We start from the raw sequence: 17262 nt of genomic DNA, 5'->3' as shown, positions 1-17262 counted from the left end.
AGGAAGGCAGAGCAATAGATGTGATCTATATGGACTTCAGTAAGGCATTTGACAAGGTTCCCCATGGGAGACTGGTTAGCAAGATTAGATCTCATGAAATACAGGGAGAACTAGCTATTTGGATACAGAACTGGCTCAAAGGTAGAAGACAGAGGATGGTGGTGGAGGGTTGTTTTTCAGACTGGAAGCCTGTGACCAGTGGAATGCCACAAGGATCGGTGATGGGTCACTACTTTTTGTCATTTACATAAATGATTTGGAGGCGAGTATAAGAGGTACAGTTAGTAAGTTTGCAGATGACACCAAAATTGAAGGTGTAGTGGACAGTGAAGAAGGCTTCTTCAGATTACATTGGGATCTTGATCCGATGGGCCAATGGGCTGAAAAGTGGCAGATGGAGTTTAATTCAGATAAATGCGAAGTGCTGCATTTTGGGAAAGCAAATCTTAGCAGGACTTATACACTTAATGGTAACTAGAACTAGAGGGCATAGGTTTACGGTGAGAGGGGAAAGATATAAAGAGACCTGAGGGGCAACTTTTTCACACAGAGGGTGGTACGTGTATGGAATGAGTGACCAGACGAATGGAGGCTGGTACAATTGCAACATTAAAAATGCATCCGGATGGGTATATGAATAGGAAGGGGTGGAGGGATATGGGCCAGGTGCTGGCAGGCGGGACTAGATTGGGTTGGGATATCTGGACAAGTTGGACTGAAGGGTCTGTTTCCATGCTGTACATCTCTATGACTCTATGAGTAGTGCAATTTCCTTTCAAATGGCCTAGTGATATTATTGCTGGTCTGTTAATCCAGAGACCCAGGCAATGTTCAGGGACGTGGGCTCAAATCCTACCATGGCAGAAGGTGGAATTTTAAAAAATCAGGAATTATGATAGAATTCCAGCAGTGTGGAAACAGGCCATTTGGCCCAACAAGTCCACACTGACCCTTTGAAGAGTATCCCACCCAGAACCATTCCCCTACTACTTTACATTTCCTCTGACTAATGCACCTCACCTACACACCCCTGAACACGATGGGCAATTCAGCACAGCCAATCCGCCCTTTGGATACATCTTTGCACTGTCAGAGGAAACCAGAGCACCCAGAGGAAACCTGTGCCAACACAGGGGGAATATGAAGCTCCATACAGACAGTTGCCTGAGGCTGGAATCGAACCTGGGCCCTTGACACTGTGAGGCAGCAATACCAACTACTGAGCAACCGCACCACCCATTATGATTAATGACAACCACAAATCCATTGTCAATTGTCCTTAAAAACCTATCTGGGTCAGTAATGTCCCTTTAGGGATGGAAAGCACCATCCTTACCTGGTCTGGCCTACACGTGACTCCAGACCCACAGCAATGTGGTTGACTCTTAACTGCCCTCTGGGCAATTAGGGATAGGGAATAAATGCTGGCTCAGTCAATGACATCATTTTGTGAATAAATGAAAAAAAAAACCCTTCCCTCCTCTTATGGTTAATAAAGGTGGATATCAGTCTCCAGAACACTGTTCACACACAGCCAGACAAGGCCATTGAGGAGAACTGTCAGGGGTCCAGACCTTCACTCCAAGTTTCAAGTCTCCATTTTAAGTTTTTTATGACAGATTTGAAAGTGTTCCATTTACCAGGAAATGCAGTGAGCAGCTTTCTTCCTTGTTTGAAACCTGACTGGGCAGGAACGGTTGGAAACAATGAAAAAAAAGAAATCCAACATTTCCCCTCAGAGCCAGGACAAGTTAATGCCAATAAACCTTACACATGGGGGCAGCAATTCACTTTAACATTACATCTTCACCACTAACTTAAACTCCCATTAATAAAAGATAGATAAATGCATTATTGGATTTATTAAGGGTTAACTTCTTACATCATTTATGAGGCTCTGCATCAGATCGAACACTTGATTAGATAACAGAATAAAATTAACTACTCCAAGCAGATGTGGTCTTTAACATTCTGCAGTTGTTATTTTATTGCAGACAGCAGTGCTCTCTGTGTTACACACTGATCACACAATATTTTTTCACCAAACTTTCACACATATTATAGAAGAAAACATTATAGCCAACCATAATTTCTCTGTTAACACTGCAAATGGATGACCCTGTACTTATACAGCACATGCATTCTGACCAATATTCAGGCAGAGAAAATAATTAATTTTGATCTGTGCTTTTCCAATTCAGATTTAATCCTCAAAAGCAAATTGTTTAATTATTTCAGGATACAAAGTACTACTTTCCGAGCAGAATTGTGGCAAAAGAAATGTCTCAAATGGTAATTAAACGTGTCTCTGGGGGTGGGAGTGGGACCTAATGGCTTCACACCATCTAGGCCCCGTGCTGTAAAACGTTTGCGTCTGCCGGGGGGAGAACAGATTTGATCTCCTCTGAGACCTTCTCCTCCACAAACCCAGAAACCTCAGATGCTTTCGATCTTTTAAATGGCTGCATTCTACTCAACGCCGGTGGTTAACTGCCTTCCTTACGCATTTCAGAGGGCCTTACTCACCTTTATTCTCGAACGATGTGCCTTGCCCTGTCGAGAGTGTGGAGTGTAAATGCCGACCCTGCTTTTACGAGTATGAAAAGGATGTGATTTTGTAAATTGGCCCCAGCACTTCAATGCAGAATTGGGCATGGTTTCTGTGAACTGCAGCATTACGTAGTGTCAATAATAAAAGTACTTTAATTTTGTGCCAAAAATAGCTGACCAGCCTGCATGAAAACAATAAGTTCCAGATCCACTACCACTGCAAAGCTATTTTCCTAATGTATAAACCACCCAGCCTTTTTTTTCTCTGATAAATGTTGACAGTTCCACGCTATTTTCATTCAATTGAACCATCTAACCCCGTGCTTAGAATGAAACCACTGTCCTGGTGCGGAGATGTGTGTGTGTTTTTTACATCGGCATGGATGTGAGATTTGGACAGTTTCCTCACTGCTCATTGTTCGATGCTGCAATATGTACTGAAGCTGCAAAGCGTTCTGTGTCTGTTTGTGTATAGCATGGCAACCACACAGCACAAGGGATAGAGCTCAAAACAGCAGTTTGTTTTCCCAGAGGCAGAAGAAGATTGCATACAGTGCTTTTGCTTTTTTTAAAAAAAAATCCAAGAGATTTCTAATTACTGGAGAAGAGATGGTGAAATTTCTGATAGAATGTATTAAAATTATAACTGTCCTGGGCTCCTGGTTCAGTGTAATACACTGTAACAGATAACTCTATACAATTTGGTTCATGCATTTGATCAGTTGTTTCAAGCCTCTGTAATATTCTCAATGTCCTAGATCGGCTGACTGGAACTCTGTATGAAATGCAGCGTACTTTATTAAATACAACGAGGAGGCACAAGGCTGTCACAGTATCAAGACGGCCACACTTGAGATGGATAGAACTTTTGGAGAGCTAATGCAACACCATAAAAATAATTAAAATTTAAAAATACATGTAGCACGTTCAGAGTTGGGTCCCTATTGTTCATGTTGTATATTAGCGATTTAGACTCAAGGTGGAAGATGTGATTAGGAAATTTGCAGACATCACAAATATGGGTCATGTAGTCAAGCATGAAGAGGATGGCTGTTGACTGGAGGAAGATGTCAGTGGGTGGGTGTGTAGGTTGTGTGGGTTGGGTGAGTGGTTGGGTGGTTGGGTGGGTGCTTAGGTGGTTGGGTGGGTTGGTTGGGTGGTTGGGTAGGTGTGTGGGTTGGGTGGGTAGGTTGGATGGGTGGTTGGGTGGGTTTGTGGGTTGGGTGGTTGGGTGGATGGGTTGGGTGTGTGGTTGGGTGGGTAGGTGGATTGGTTGGGTTGGGTGGGTTGTTAGGTGGGTTGGGTGGTTGGGTGGGTAGGTTGATTGGGTTGGTTTGGTTGGGTGTGTGGGTGGGTTGGATGGGTGGCGATGGGGAAATGTGGAAAATGGAATTTTCACACTGGAGAAGTGCAAAGTTATGTGCTTGAGGAGAGCAAACAAAGGAAAGGATTGCACAATAAATGGGAGGATATTGAAAGGGGCAGAGGAAGTGAGAGATCTTGCAGGACAGTAGATAAGGAAGTGGACGAAGCATATGGGATGTTTTCCTTCATTGGATGAAATTGAATACAAAAACAAGAATGTAATGCTGGAACTGTAGAAGACACTGGCTAGGCCACACCAGGAAGTATCTAATTGCCCGAATTAAATGCAAAAGATATTTACAAGAATATTACCTGAGCAGTGAGGAAAGATTAGTCAGGTTGGGATTGTTTTCCTTAGAACAGAGGAGGCTGAGCAATGTACAAAATAATGAAAGGCTTGAAAAGAGTGGACAGGCGAAACTTATTTCACTCAGGGAAGAGGGCATTTACTAGGAACACAGATTTATGGTGATTGGTAGAAGGATGCAGATTTGAGGAAAAGCTTTTTCACCCACCGGGTGTGAGTGCCTGGAATTTGCTGCTTAATTCAGTGGCTCATTTGTCTGAAATAAAATTATTGAGGCCCGCAAGATGAAAATTCAGTTTCTGAAACCAGATACTTGGCAAGCTGCCAAATCGCTCTAATAATGCCCAATTTGGATATGTATATATGTATGAATTTGAATAAGATAAATCAAAATTAAAATAGAATGAACTGTGACAAATCCTGATGTGAAACTGTAAAATAAATTGACCAAATTTAATGAAAGATCCCAAATGTAAAAAACTGAAAGAAGATCTCAGTTTATGTACATTTTACTGGGGCTGGGGATTCCGTGATTCGGAACTCGCCTCCTGATCCCAAAACCTGTCCACCAAATGCTTTCTCCATTACCTTACCTACTGTCCAGGCACCTGTGGACTTGCATCCCAAGGTCTCTCTCTTCCTCTGCCCCTCTCAATATCCTCCTGTTTATTGTGCATTCCTTTCCTTTATTTGCCCTGCTCAAGTGCATAAGTCAGGAGTGTGATTAGAAAGGTGGTAAGGACAAGCCAGGTAACTATAGACCAGTGAGCCTGACCTCGGTGGTGGCAAATTGTTGGAGGGAATCCTGAGGGACAGGATGTACATGTATTTGGAAAGGCAAGGTCTGATTAGGGATACTCAGCATGGCTTTGTGTGTGGGAAATCATGTCTCACAAACTTGACTGAGTTTTTGGAAGAAGTAACAAAGAGGATTGATGAGGGCAGAGCGGTAGATGTGATCAATGTGGATCTCAGTAAGGCGTTCGACAAGATTCCCCATGGGAGACTCATTAGCAAGGTTAGATCTCATGAAATACAGGGAGAACTAGCCATTTGGATACAGAACTGGCTCAAAGGTACATGGTGGTGGAGGGTTGTTTTTCAGACTGGAGGTCTGTGACCAGTGCAGTGCCACAAGGATAAGTAATGAGTCCTCTACTTTTTGTCATTTACATAAATGATTTGGATGCAAGCATAAGAGGTACAGTTAGTAAGTTTGCAGATGACACCAAAATTGGAGGTGTAGTGGACAGCGAAGAGGGTCACCTCAGATTACAACAGGATCTTGACCAGATGGACCAATGGGCTGAGAAGTGGCAGATGGAGTTTAATTCAGATAAATGTGAGGTGCTGCATTTTGGGAAAGCAAATCTTAGCAGGACTTTTACACTTAATGGTAAGGTCCCAGGGAGTGTTGCTGAACAAAGAGACCTTGGAGTGCAGGCTCATAGCTCCTTGAAAGTGGAGTCGCAGGTTGATAGGATAGTGAAGAAGGTGTTTGGTATGCTTTCTTTTATTGGTCAGAGATTGAATACGGGAGTTGGGAGGTCATGTTACGGCTGTACAGGACATTGGTTAGGCCACTGTTAGAATATTGCATGCAATTCTGGTCTCCTTCCTATCGGAAAGATATTGTGAAATTCGAAAGGTTCTGAAAAGATTTACAAGCTTGTTGCCAGGGTTGGACAATCTGAGCTACAGGAAGAGGCAGAGCAGGCTAGGACTGTTTTCCCTGGAGCATTGGAAGCTGAGGTTTACAAAATTATGAGGGGCATGGTTGTGGAGTCCAGAACTAGAGGGAATAGAGTCATAGAGATGTACAGCATGGAAACAGACCCTTTGGTCCAACCTGTCCATGCCAATCAGATATCCCAACCCAACCTAGTCCCACCTGCCAGCACCCAGCCCATATCCCTCCAAACCTTTCCTATTCATATACCATCCAAATGCCTCTTAAATGTTGCAATTGTACCAGCCTCCACCACATCCTCTGGCAGCTCATTCCATACACGTACCACCCTCTGTGTGAAAACTTGCCCCTCAGGTCTCTTTTATAACTTTCGCCTCTCACCTTAAACCTATGCCCTCTAGTTCTGGACTCCCCAACCCCAGGGAAAAGACTTTGCCTATTTACCCTATCCATGCCCCTCATAATTTTGCAAACCTCTATAAGGTCACCCCTCAGCCTCCAGTGATCTAGGGAAAACAGCCCCAGCCTGTTCAGCCTCTCCTTATAGCTCAAATCCTCCAACCCTAGCAACATCCTTGTAAATCTTTTCTGAACCCTTTCATTTCTTAACTACTCTTGGCAATTAGGTTTAGACAATAAATACTAGCACAGACAGATATGTCCACATCCCATGAATTAATGAAAACCCTTAAGTTACTGCCTATTGGTACTGTTTCCAGGTCAAGGGTTGCCAGACCGCATGAACCAGAATTTCTCATTATCCCAGAAAGTTACAATTGATCATTTAATAATTGATGGAAATTCTTACAAGTTCCTCCCTATCGTGCCTAAAAACAATTATAGATACTAAAGCTATTTTATTTTCTGACTGCTACTTTTGAGTCAAAAGTATCACATGATCTCTGAAGTATCGAGTCATTGGATATTTTAACTGGATTTTTGTCAGTGAATTCATCTTTAAAAAAATCAACTTAGGATGCATAAGAACTTTATTGGCTATTGATTCTCCATGATTAAATAAAAAGTTCTGATAGCATATTCAGATTAATTTGTCCCAGCTACAATACAACCAATAATAGCTGTCAACATTAAATGTGGTCCTTGAACCAAAAGCATTATCTACAACAATATGTAGCCATATCATTCAATCAGATCAATGTAGACCACAATAATGGCTTTTGTTAAACTAATTATTTGTAACTATAAAGTGTGGCATAATGATTAGCCTTTTCATTAGCTGAATAAAAACATAGTTCTTACATTTCATGACTTAATTTTGTTCTGTTTCTTTTCATGTTAATGCAATCTAACTGGTAAGTGTCGCGAATCACAAATGAATTGTCAATGAGAGGCACACTCCCATCGCTGGGGTATTTTTACTGGGATATTATCATGGGATCATCCTTCCTCACTTTGCAACTTGACAGTGATAAGCTTCTCAACCCTCCAGAACTGTCCCAGAGTGTCCAGGGATTAATGTCTAGCCTCTAGCATAGTGCTGGGAGCAATTTAGGAGAAAAAGCATAGCAGTAGGAAAAAAAATGTGGTCTGAAAACAAAAGTACTTCAATCTGCTTTCCTAGAATAATAGAGTTTCTACAGTGCAGAAGCCTATTAAGTCCATATTGATCATCCAAACAGTATCCTATCCAGATCCAAGCCCTTATCTGATAATATTGCATTTCCCAAGGCCAATCTACCTAACCTCCACATCTTTGTAGCATAGGAGGAAACTGGAGCTCCCAGCAGTAACTGGGGGAACGTGCAAACGCCACATAGTCGCCTGAGTGTGGAATCAAACCCGGATCCCTAGTACTGTGAGGCAGCACTGAGCCACCATCCATTGGCGAAAGTAGCAGACTTGGAGAAGATTGAACTATTTGATTGATGGTTGGAATCATCCAATCAGGCTGGAGAGGCAGTGAATCGCAAACATAGACAGACAAAGCGGCTGATAGAGGGTTGGAGGAAAAGTCATGTGATGGCTCTTCAAGAGATATTTCCAATCAGAACTAGCAATCTTCTGTAACAATGGTGTTTTCTAAAAACCTTTCAAACATGGAACATTTGCAGGTTAAGAGCAGTCAGGTGACAATAGCCCAGATTATATAATTGGTGCTGGAAAAGCACAGCAGATCAGGCAACATCTGAGGAGCAGGAAAATCGATGTTTTGGGCAAAAGCCCTTCATCAGGAAGGGTTGATGAAGGGCTCTACTCCTGATGAAGGGCTTTTGCCCAAAATGTCGATTTTCCTGCTCCTCGGATGCTGCCTGACCTGCTGCGCTTTTCCAGCACCACTCTCATCTAGACTCTGGTTTCCAGCAGTCCTTGTTTTTACCAGAGTAAATTATTGGCAGGAGTAGGCCATTCAGTCCATTGAGCTTGCTCTAGCATTCAATTAGATCATAGCTGGTCATCTACCTCAATGCCACTTTCCAATGCTACCTCCTTTTCTCAATGTCATCAGGCTACAGAAATTCATTGATCTCTGTCTTGAACATATTCATTTCCACAGCCCTCTGAGGTAGAGATTGCAAAAAGTGCTCACTCAAGTGGCCAGTCCTCAGCAGTGTGTATCGAGAGGGAGCTGGTGATGTTGGACTTGTACAAGATATTTGTTCGAATTCAGCTGGAATATTGTGTGCAATTGTGGACACCACATTATAGGAAGGAGAGAGGGCAGAAACGGTTCACAAGAATAGTTCCAGGAAAGGGAAACTTCAGTTCTGAGGAGGGATTGAAAAAGTTGGGACTGTTCTCCTGGGAGAGGAAAAGGCTGAGGGAAGATTTCATGGCAGTTTTCCAAATTATGAGTGAGCTGCATAGAGTGGGTGAGGAGAAACTGCCTCCACTCATAAAAGAAACAAGGACAAAAGGGCATAGATTTTAAGTGATGCACAAAGAAAGCAAGGGTGTTGAGAGAAATGACAAACTTTCAAACAGCAAGTAGTTACAGTCCAGAATACACTGTCTGGAAATGTGGTGGGGCTACTGAATGATCATTTGGGTAGAAATAAAGTGCAGGGATATGGGGGAAAGGTAGCAGATTGGCACTGGGTCATCGCTCCAGTGTTGGCATGATGGGCCGAATGGCCTCTTTCTGTGCTGCAACAATTCGGTGATTGTGTGGTTTTGAGAACCGCACTGATTGTGCAAAGCGACACACACAAACTGTGCATTTGCCTAACGCTGACCCCACAGATCTCCTCCAAACATGAGCTGGAGGGACGATTGTGAACAAGAGCTGTGATGGATACATTTCCCTCTCCTGAGTCCAGTCTTGTACCAGGTCAATCTTCTGCACTCTGGCTGGCATCAGCCAATGCAGACACAGGTCACCGAACCCCACCTCCCTGCAATTCTTCTCGTTCTCACACCCAATACTGGAACGTACACCCCAAACAAGCACGATTGCACTTGCAGATGTTTCTGTTCCTCTGAACCATTTGGCAGCGTTTGTTACAAATATCAGTGCATTCTTTGAACATTTCATGCTGCATGCGGGTTTTTATTAGAGCTCACCAGCCTGCTCCAGAACAACTCCCACAAAAAGTAGACCTCAGCAGCTGCAGAGAGATGGGTGTCCACGCTATGAGGCAGGCAGAGGGCAAATCAACCAAGATTAGATTAGATTAGATTTACAGTCTGGAAACAGGCCCTTCGGCCCAACAAGTCCACACCGACCCGCCGAAGCGCAACCCACCCATACCCCTACATTTACCCCTTACCTAACACTACGGGCAATTTAGCATGGCTAATTCACCTGACCCGCACATCTTTGGACTGTGGGAGGAAACCGGAGCACCCGGAGGAAACCCACGCTGACACGGGGAGAACGTGCAAACTCCACACAGTCAGTCGCCTGAGTCGGGAATTGAACCCGGGTCTCAGGCGCTGTGAGGCAGCAGTGCTAACCACTGTGCCACCGTGCCGCCCACCAGGGGCTTCATGTGTTGACTGACACCTATTCCCCGAAGGTTTAAAGGAGAAAGTGAGGACTCGCAGATGCTGGAGACCAGAGTTGAAAAATGTGGTGCTGGAAAAACACAGCAGGCCAGGCAGCAGTCGAGGAGCAGGAGAATCTGCTCCTGAAGAAGGGCTTATGCCCGAAACGTCGATTCTCCTGCTCCTCGGATGCTGTCTGCCCCAAAGGTTTAAACCCAATAACCCCTCCTCAAGCCAGATACCCAGCAGCTGCTGACCTCACCGGCATCATCACACCAACTGCATCAAGTGGAAACTGCAGATGATCAACTTTACCACAGTTCTTTGAACATTGTGACTTCTAAAGACACATACAAAGTGCAAAAGAAGCTCTGCTTGGGAATCACAAGGAAATGTTTATTTTGTGGTTTGCTAAAATATCACATACCTGCCCACTGCCATTCTTTTAGACAGACACAGGCAAGGGACATGCTCAGATTATTCCAGAATGTGGCAGGAATGGCAAAGGTGCATGTGAATTCTCAATCTCGGTGTGCATGTGTGGGACTTACATGCGTGTGACTGTGTGTGTGAGTATACGTCTGCATGTATATGTGTGCCAACACATGTCTATGCCACATGGGGGCTTGTGTGAATATATGTCTATGTACATGTATGTGTGAATACAGGTCTGCATGGATGTGGATATGTGTGCGTGAGCAGCTGTCTGCATGTATATATGTGTGTGTACACATGTCTGTTCATCAATGTGTGGGTGTGTGAATACATGTCTGTGTGGATTTTCAAAATTCATTTTGTGGGATGTGGGCGTCGCTGCTAGCCAGTATTTATTGTCCGTCCCTCGTTGCCCTTGAGAAGGTGGGGTTGAGCTGTCTTCTTGAACCACTGCAGTCCATGTGCTGTGGGTTGACCTACAATGCCCTGAGGAAGTTGGCCCAGTGACAGTGAAGGAATGCCATTATATCTCCAAGTCAGGATGCTGAGTGGGTTGGAGGGGAACATACAGGGGGTAGTGTTCCCATGTATCTGCTGCCCTTGTCCTTTAGGATAGTGGTCATGGTTTGGAAGGTGCTGCCTGAAGATTTTTGGTGACTGTCTGCAGTCCATCCTGTAGATAGTACACAATGCTGCGACTGAGCATCAGTGGTGGAGGGAGTGGATGTTTGTGGATGTGGTGCCAATCAAATGGGTTGCTTTATCCTCGATAGTGTCAAGATTCTTGAGTGTTGTTGGGTCTGCACTCATCCAAGAAATAACGCTACAGAGGCTGATATCCCATCACCAAGTCACCCTTTATTTACATGTGGAAAGTCCTCGACACCGATATTCTGTGAGGATCACCTGACTGGCCTTGTTACAATCACAACATCCTCTGAGTCCAGGGACAGAGGCAGGTTATTTTTTTCTGTAGCTCCTGTTGGGGCACTTGGCACCGGGCCAGGTTCCTCCGACTCCACCTCGGTTACTGGCACTGTGTAACACATAGTAGCTCGCCGCTTGGGCCCGGAGCATCTTGGAAGAAATTTATTCTCTTCTTCAGGCAGCAAAGGTGTTGAGACAGCGAAATCCACTGTTTCCATCTCAAGGTGTCTTGAGGAGGGGGAGAATCTACTGGTTCATACAGCCTTTTCGTCTGTGTTGAGGTGTCAAGGATGTTTTGCTCCCACCCCGATAGCAAATTTGCAGCTTTCATATGATTCACAGGCTTGTTCAGGACCATTGCACCTACCTGAACTGTATACCTCATACTGACCATGCCTCTCACCCATGCAGGACCATTCCCTTTTTTTCCACACCAAACTTCGTCCCCTGAAGTAAACTGTCTTTCTTGCTTAGCGGAGCCTTGTGTCCAGCATTAGCGTTTCACACACCCCTCCAGATTCAGATTTCACCTGGTGCGGACTCTTCTCCCCATTAGCTATCCTTTTAGATGCATGAGGCCTAATTGCAAGATTTAAAAGACATCTGAATGGGTATATGAATAGGAAGGGTTTGGAGGGATATGGGCCAGGTGCTGGTAGGCGAGACTAGACTGGGTTGGGATATCTGGTCGGCATGGACGAGTTGGACTGAAGGGTCTGTTTCCAAGCTGTACATCTCAACCGGGACTGTTAGGTGTCTAGTGAAGCTGTAGAGTAAAAAGTGAGGTCTGCAGATGCTGGAGATCAGAGCTGAAAATGTGTTGCTGGTTAAAGCACAGCAGGTCAGGCAGCATCCAAGGAACAGGAAATTCGACGTTTCGGGCACAAGCCCTTCATCAGGAAGGGCTGATTCCTGATGAAGGGCTCTGGCCCGAAACGTCGAATTTCCTGTTCCTTGGATGCTGCCTGACCTGCTGTGCTTTAACCAGCAACACATTTTCTGATCTAGTGACGCTGTAGGCTGTTTCTTTAAGCCTGCCTTCAACATTTGGGCTGCTCTTTCTGCCAGGCCACTGGATGATGGAGCTGTCCTTGTATGCCAAATGCCATTCAACTTTAGGAAATACTCAAATTCCCAGCTGGTAAACAATGGCCTATTATGTGTGATCAACACTTCTGGGAGACCACGTATTGCAAAAGATGCTCACAATTCTTCTATTGTCATCCCTCTACATGTCCAACCACTCTGAGTGGGCTTCCACAATGACTAAGAACACTGAGCCAATGAAAGGACCTGCATAGTCATGTAACCAAGTCCAGGGTTTACTATTTAATTAGAACTTCACCCAGGCAACCGTTTTCTAATCAAAAAAGTACTGACCAATCAAGGGGAATCTTTCTCAACCAGTTTGGTCCCATTAAGCTTGGACCCAAGCCTTTCACTACAATCAGTGGGAACTGAACTGGCTGCTTCTCAAAGCAAACCAGAACCAAATTTACCCTGTTAACCTGTAAAGGGTCCCCAGTATAGGTCCTCTGTCGAGCCAAGGTCTTGCACAAACATTAGGATTGGAGTCCAGACCAAATTTTGTTAACTTGGAACAGTGAAACAGACTTGTAAGTACCAACCTCCATTAGAACTAGGTGACCACTTAACCGGATGTTTATTTTGATTGGTTCGGATTTGGATGATGCTAAGCAATTAAACTGTTCCAAGCCAGGTGTAGGGGGACTTTCCAGGGTGTGCACTCTCCTGGGTAGCAGCCTGTGAATTCTCTGACTCAGTTCAGGCCTCGTGGGATACCTTTGCTGTCTCGAGTCCGTATACTGGCAGCAACTACAATGGCTTGCCTGCCCAGATCCTGAAGAAACTTTTAACTATTTGGCCTAAGCTTGGCTTTGTTTTGGGGTTTTGCTGTGAGCTAAAGTCCCTCTGTTCAGGATATGCCCTGAGTGAGCCTATGCAATTGCTTTCAGTCAAGTGGTGTTCCCCAAGTTCAGTTGGTCTGGCGAAGGTGTCCACTTCCATTGGAATGCTCTTCAACTCGTATGTTCCATTTGCCACATTTTCCAATAATAAAACCAGTTGTAGGGCCTGTTTGAAGTCCAGTTGGGCTTCAGCTAGTAGGAGTTTATGCATGGTTTACATCATTAATCCTACATACCAAATGGTCTCTCAGTATCTCATTAAGGGTTAAACCAAAGTCATGTGCCTCTGCCAGTCATTCTAACCTAGTCAAAAATCCCAATACAGATTCCCCTCTTTCTTGAATTACCAAGTAAAAACGAAATTGACTCAGAATTAGAGGAAGCTTGGGGTCTTAGTATTCCTTAACTAAATCCTTTGAAAGGGTTTAGTATCTGGTGTCTCAGAGAAAGTTTGGCTCCTAATAACTAAAAATGCTGTGGGTCCACAGACTGCCAGGAGAATTACTTTTCATTTGCCTCAATGTCATTTACCAGAAAAAATAACGTATTCTTTCCACACACTGGATCCAGTCTTCGAGTGAAGCTTCCTGAATAACAGCATGATGCTAGAAATGCTTACTCTGACTCAAAGGTGACTATTATGAGTGAATTTCTTCAGGAATATGCTTTGCTCTCATTGCCACTGAAATACCTCCCTAGAGACCGGTATTCCCTCACCAAGTCACCCTTTATTTATACATGGAGAGGCCTTGACCCTGATCCAGTTCCCTCAGAGCCAGCTCTTTGACGGTCAGGACGCTTGACAGTCCTGTTTGATTCTTTCACAGCCTAAATTCACAGCCCAATCAGGGAACTCATATTCTATGACTGCATTACAATAAATGCAATCCAGGCAAGTGGGGAGTATTCCATTACACTGCTGACTTGCAACTTGCAGATGGGTGGGCAGGTTCAGGGAGACATGAGATCAGTTATTGATGCAGTATTCCCAGCCTCTGACCTGTTCATGTAGCTGCTGTGTTTATGTGATGAGTTCAGTTTCTGGTCAATAGTAACCCCAAGGATGTTGGTAGTGGGGGATTCAATGATGCTAACACCATTGAATGTCAAGGGGCAGTGGATAGATTGTCTCATTTTCAAGATGGCGAAAGTGAGGACTACAGATGCTGGAGATCAGAGTCAAGATTAGAGTAGTGCTAGAAAAGCACAGCAGGTCAGGCAGCATCCGAGGAGCAGGAAAATCGACGTTTCAGGCAAAAGTTATTCACCAGGAAGGGCAAATGGAACATACGAGTTGCAGGGCATTCCTGATGAAGCGCTTTTGCCCGAAACATCGATTTTCCTGCTCCTCATTTTCAAGATGGTCATTGACTGGCATTTGTGGGGTGCGAATGTTATGTGCCACGTATCAGTCCAAGTCTGGATATTGTCCAGATCCTGCTGTATTTGGACATGATACTGCTTCAGTGTCTGACGAGTTGTGAATAGAGCTGAACATTGTTCAATTATTGGAGAATATCCCCACTTCTGTTCTTATGACGGAGGATTGAAGAAGCAGCTGAAGGTGGTTGGGCCTAGGACACTCCCCTGAGGAACTCCTGCAGAGATGTCCCTGGACCTGAGATGACTGACCTCCAAGAACCTACGTGTCAGGTATGACTCCAACCAGCTGAGGGTTTGCAGCCGATGCCCGTTGATTCCAGTTTTGCTAGGCCACACTTGGTCAGATGCAGCCTTGACATCAAGGGCTGTCACTCTTGCTTCACTTCACCTCTGGAATTCAGCTCTTATGTTTGAACCAAGGCTGTAATTAGGGCAGGAAATGAGTGCTCCAAGCAGAACCCAAACTGTTGTGTATGCATGTGGATGAATGTCTGTGTATGTGTGTGTGTCTGTGTGTGTGAATGCATGTCTGTATGCATATCTGTGCATGTGTGTGTGCGTGTGTGTATCTGAATGCAGGTCTGTGTTCACGTGAATACATGTTTACATGCATGTGTGGGTGCGTGCATGTATGTGGGTGTGTGTGAATATTCTGTGTGCATTTGTGTGTGTGAAGTCATCCTGGTACATGTGTGTGTATCACTACATGCATGTATGTGTTCTAGGGCTGAGTGTGAATACATCTGTAAGCATGTATGTGCGGATATGGGCAAATACATAGATGTGTGCACATGTGGATGTGTGCGCATGAATACATGTCTGCGTGTATGTGCATGGGTCTGTGTCTTTTTGTGATGTTATGAAGATGTGGGGGTACTTTAAGAAAGTTAAAAGCAGCAGACCTACTGGACACAGCACCAAGTGTTCTCGGTAAGGCAATAATTTAACACTGGGTCGAACAATTCGATTAGCTCGTTGCCGAGAGACAAAAACAAATTCAAATTTGGCCAATCAGTTTAAATTATACCCCGAGAAATATCAAACTCCAATCAAGTTTGAATTGAGTATATTGACAATCTTAAAAGCCAATGACACAATCCAATGGTTTGGGGATATAGACTAGGAAAAATTGAACAGTTGAGAGGAGAACGGACAAGCCCAGCAAGTAAACAGACTGCGTGAAAAATAGCTCTCTTAAAAAGGTACCTTTTTTGATCAGTAACCTGTGACGAAGAAGTTCCTAAGAAGAAGTAAAGAAGACACAGGAAGATCCAAATAGAAGAATGAAAGCTGCCTGGTGTTGAGATAAGAAATCTTGTTTTGTAAATTCTGGGACTTTTATCAGACTAGTATTATAGAAAGGAAGGTAACAGATAGATTAGAGTAAGGAATGGTAAACAGTTGCGAGTTAATTATTCTCTGTTATCCTTCAAGAAATAAAGGTGTTAATTTTTACTTTGAATAGCCCTTGGCCACTCAAATTTTTCCAGATTACTGCATGGGGTAAATCTTTTCTGTGTTGCTGGTTTTTAATTAAGCAGGGGGGTTTACCCCATGTTGTAATAGTGAGTACACATTTGCATGTGTGTGTGTGCGCGCACGTGTGTGTGTGCGTACACGTGTGTGTGTGAAAATACATGTCTGCATGCACACCTATGGTTAAACAGTGTGTGTGCATGCTTGTGCTTGTGCATTTGTGAGTGTGAAGCTACTGGATTCTGGAGAAATTGTACCCTGCAGAGTGTATGCGCTTGGACCATTGAGGACAAGACACACTGCTATAAATCAGAAACTGAGCGATGTAAAAATGCAAGAAAACATTATGTAAAATACAGTGATGAGAGTAATGTGGAATATGCAATAATGAAGATGACGCATGACAACCACATGGTGTTGAAATCTTATCAGCACTCAGTGCACAAACTGATCATTAGTGTCACAGCGCTGCTCAGAGCAATAATCTTACAGCTCAGTGCCAGAAAGCCTCTCTGTGCTGTGGAGCTGCCTCTTATGAAGGTGCTCTGCAGAATTTTCAAGCTTTTTATAGGGTTTCTATCCACAAGATGGTGGATTTTAAAGAAGGCCCAAACATATTAAGGAATCCTACGATTGCCTTTTCAAATGTCTTCTTCTGTCGTGTGTTGACAGACGTCCTGCAGAGTAATCGGAAGGGTGCAGGCTGGATTTGACTCTTAGTGGAGAGAATCCTAACTCTTTGAATCACTAAGAGTCAAGGTTGTTTGCCCAAATCTTGCAGTTTTAACTGAGGTGGGGAATGGAGGAGCGTGGGTGTAGAATTGGTATGAGATGAGAAGGGTGCAGATCACAATAGCAGGTCAGTGGGGGATATCAAATCACAGGGATTGTTCACTCGTGCACACAGCGTTTAACACGAGCATGTTGAAGAAAGAGCAGGGATCTGATTGAAATGTATGAAATGCCAGCAGGGGTTGGACAGACTAGGTGCAGAGAGAAAGGTTCCCCTGGTTGGAGAGTCTGACGGCCTCACACTACGGGAAAGGCCTTTAAGGACGGAGATAAGGAAAACTTTCTTGCCTCAGAGGGTGGTCAACCTGTGAATTCATTATTACAAGAGGCCGTGTTGCTGAATATGTCCAAGAAAGAGATTGGTAAGTTTTGAGACATTAAAAGAATCAAGAGATATGGAGACCAAGTGGAAGTGTGGCATGGGGGCTGAAGATCATGGTGGGGACCGTGGGCGGCACGGTGGC

General features: G+C 44.2%; 1 protein-coding gene across 3 annotated transcripts in view; it reads right to left on the bottom strand.

Moving 5' to 3' along the window:
• aatkb (apoptosis-associated tyrosine kinase b) overlaps positions 1-17262 on the bottom strand; it is a 456234-nt gene that overhangs the window by 163474 nt on the left and 275498 nt on the right. For 2 of the 3 annotated variants that reach the window (XM_060844815.1, XM_060844817.1), the window contains exon 1: positions 2527-2621. The exons of the other annotated variant lie outside the window; for it this stretch is intronic. The gene's annotated coding sequence lies outside the window, so the exon portion shown is untranslated. Of the gene's footprint in view, positions 1-2526; positions 2622-17262 lie in introns of those variants that run through there. 3 annotated transcript variants of the gene reach the window in all.

This window comes from Hemiscyllium ocellatum, chromosome 25 (assembly GCF_020745735.1).
Source record: "Hemiscyllium ocellatum isolate sHemOce1 chromosome 25, sHemOce1.pat.X.cur, whole genome shotgun sequence".
In the NCBI taxonomy this organism is placed as follows: Eukaryota; Metazoa; Chordata; class Chondrichthyes; order Orectolobiformes; family Hemiscylliidae; genus Hemiscyllium; species Hemiscyllium ocellatum.
Note: the sequence above shows the minus strand (reverse complement) of the source record. Positions and strands in the feature narration are given on the sequence as shown.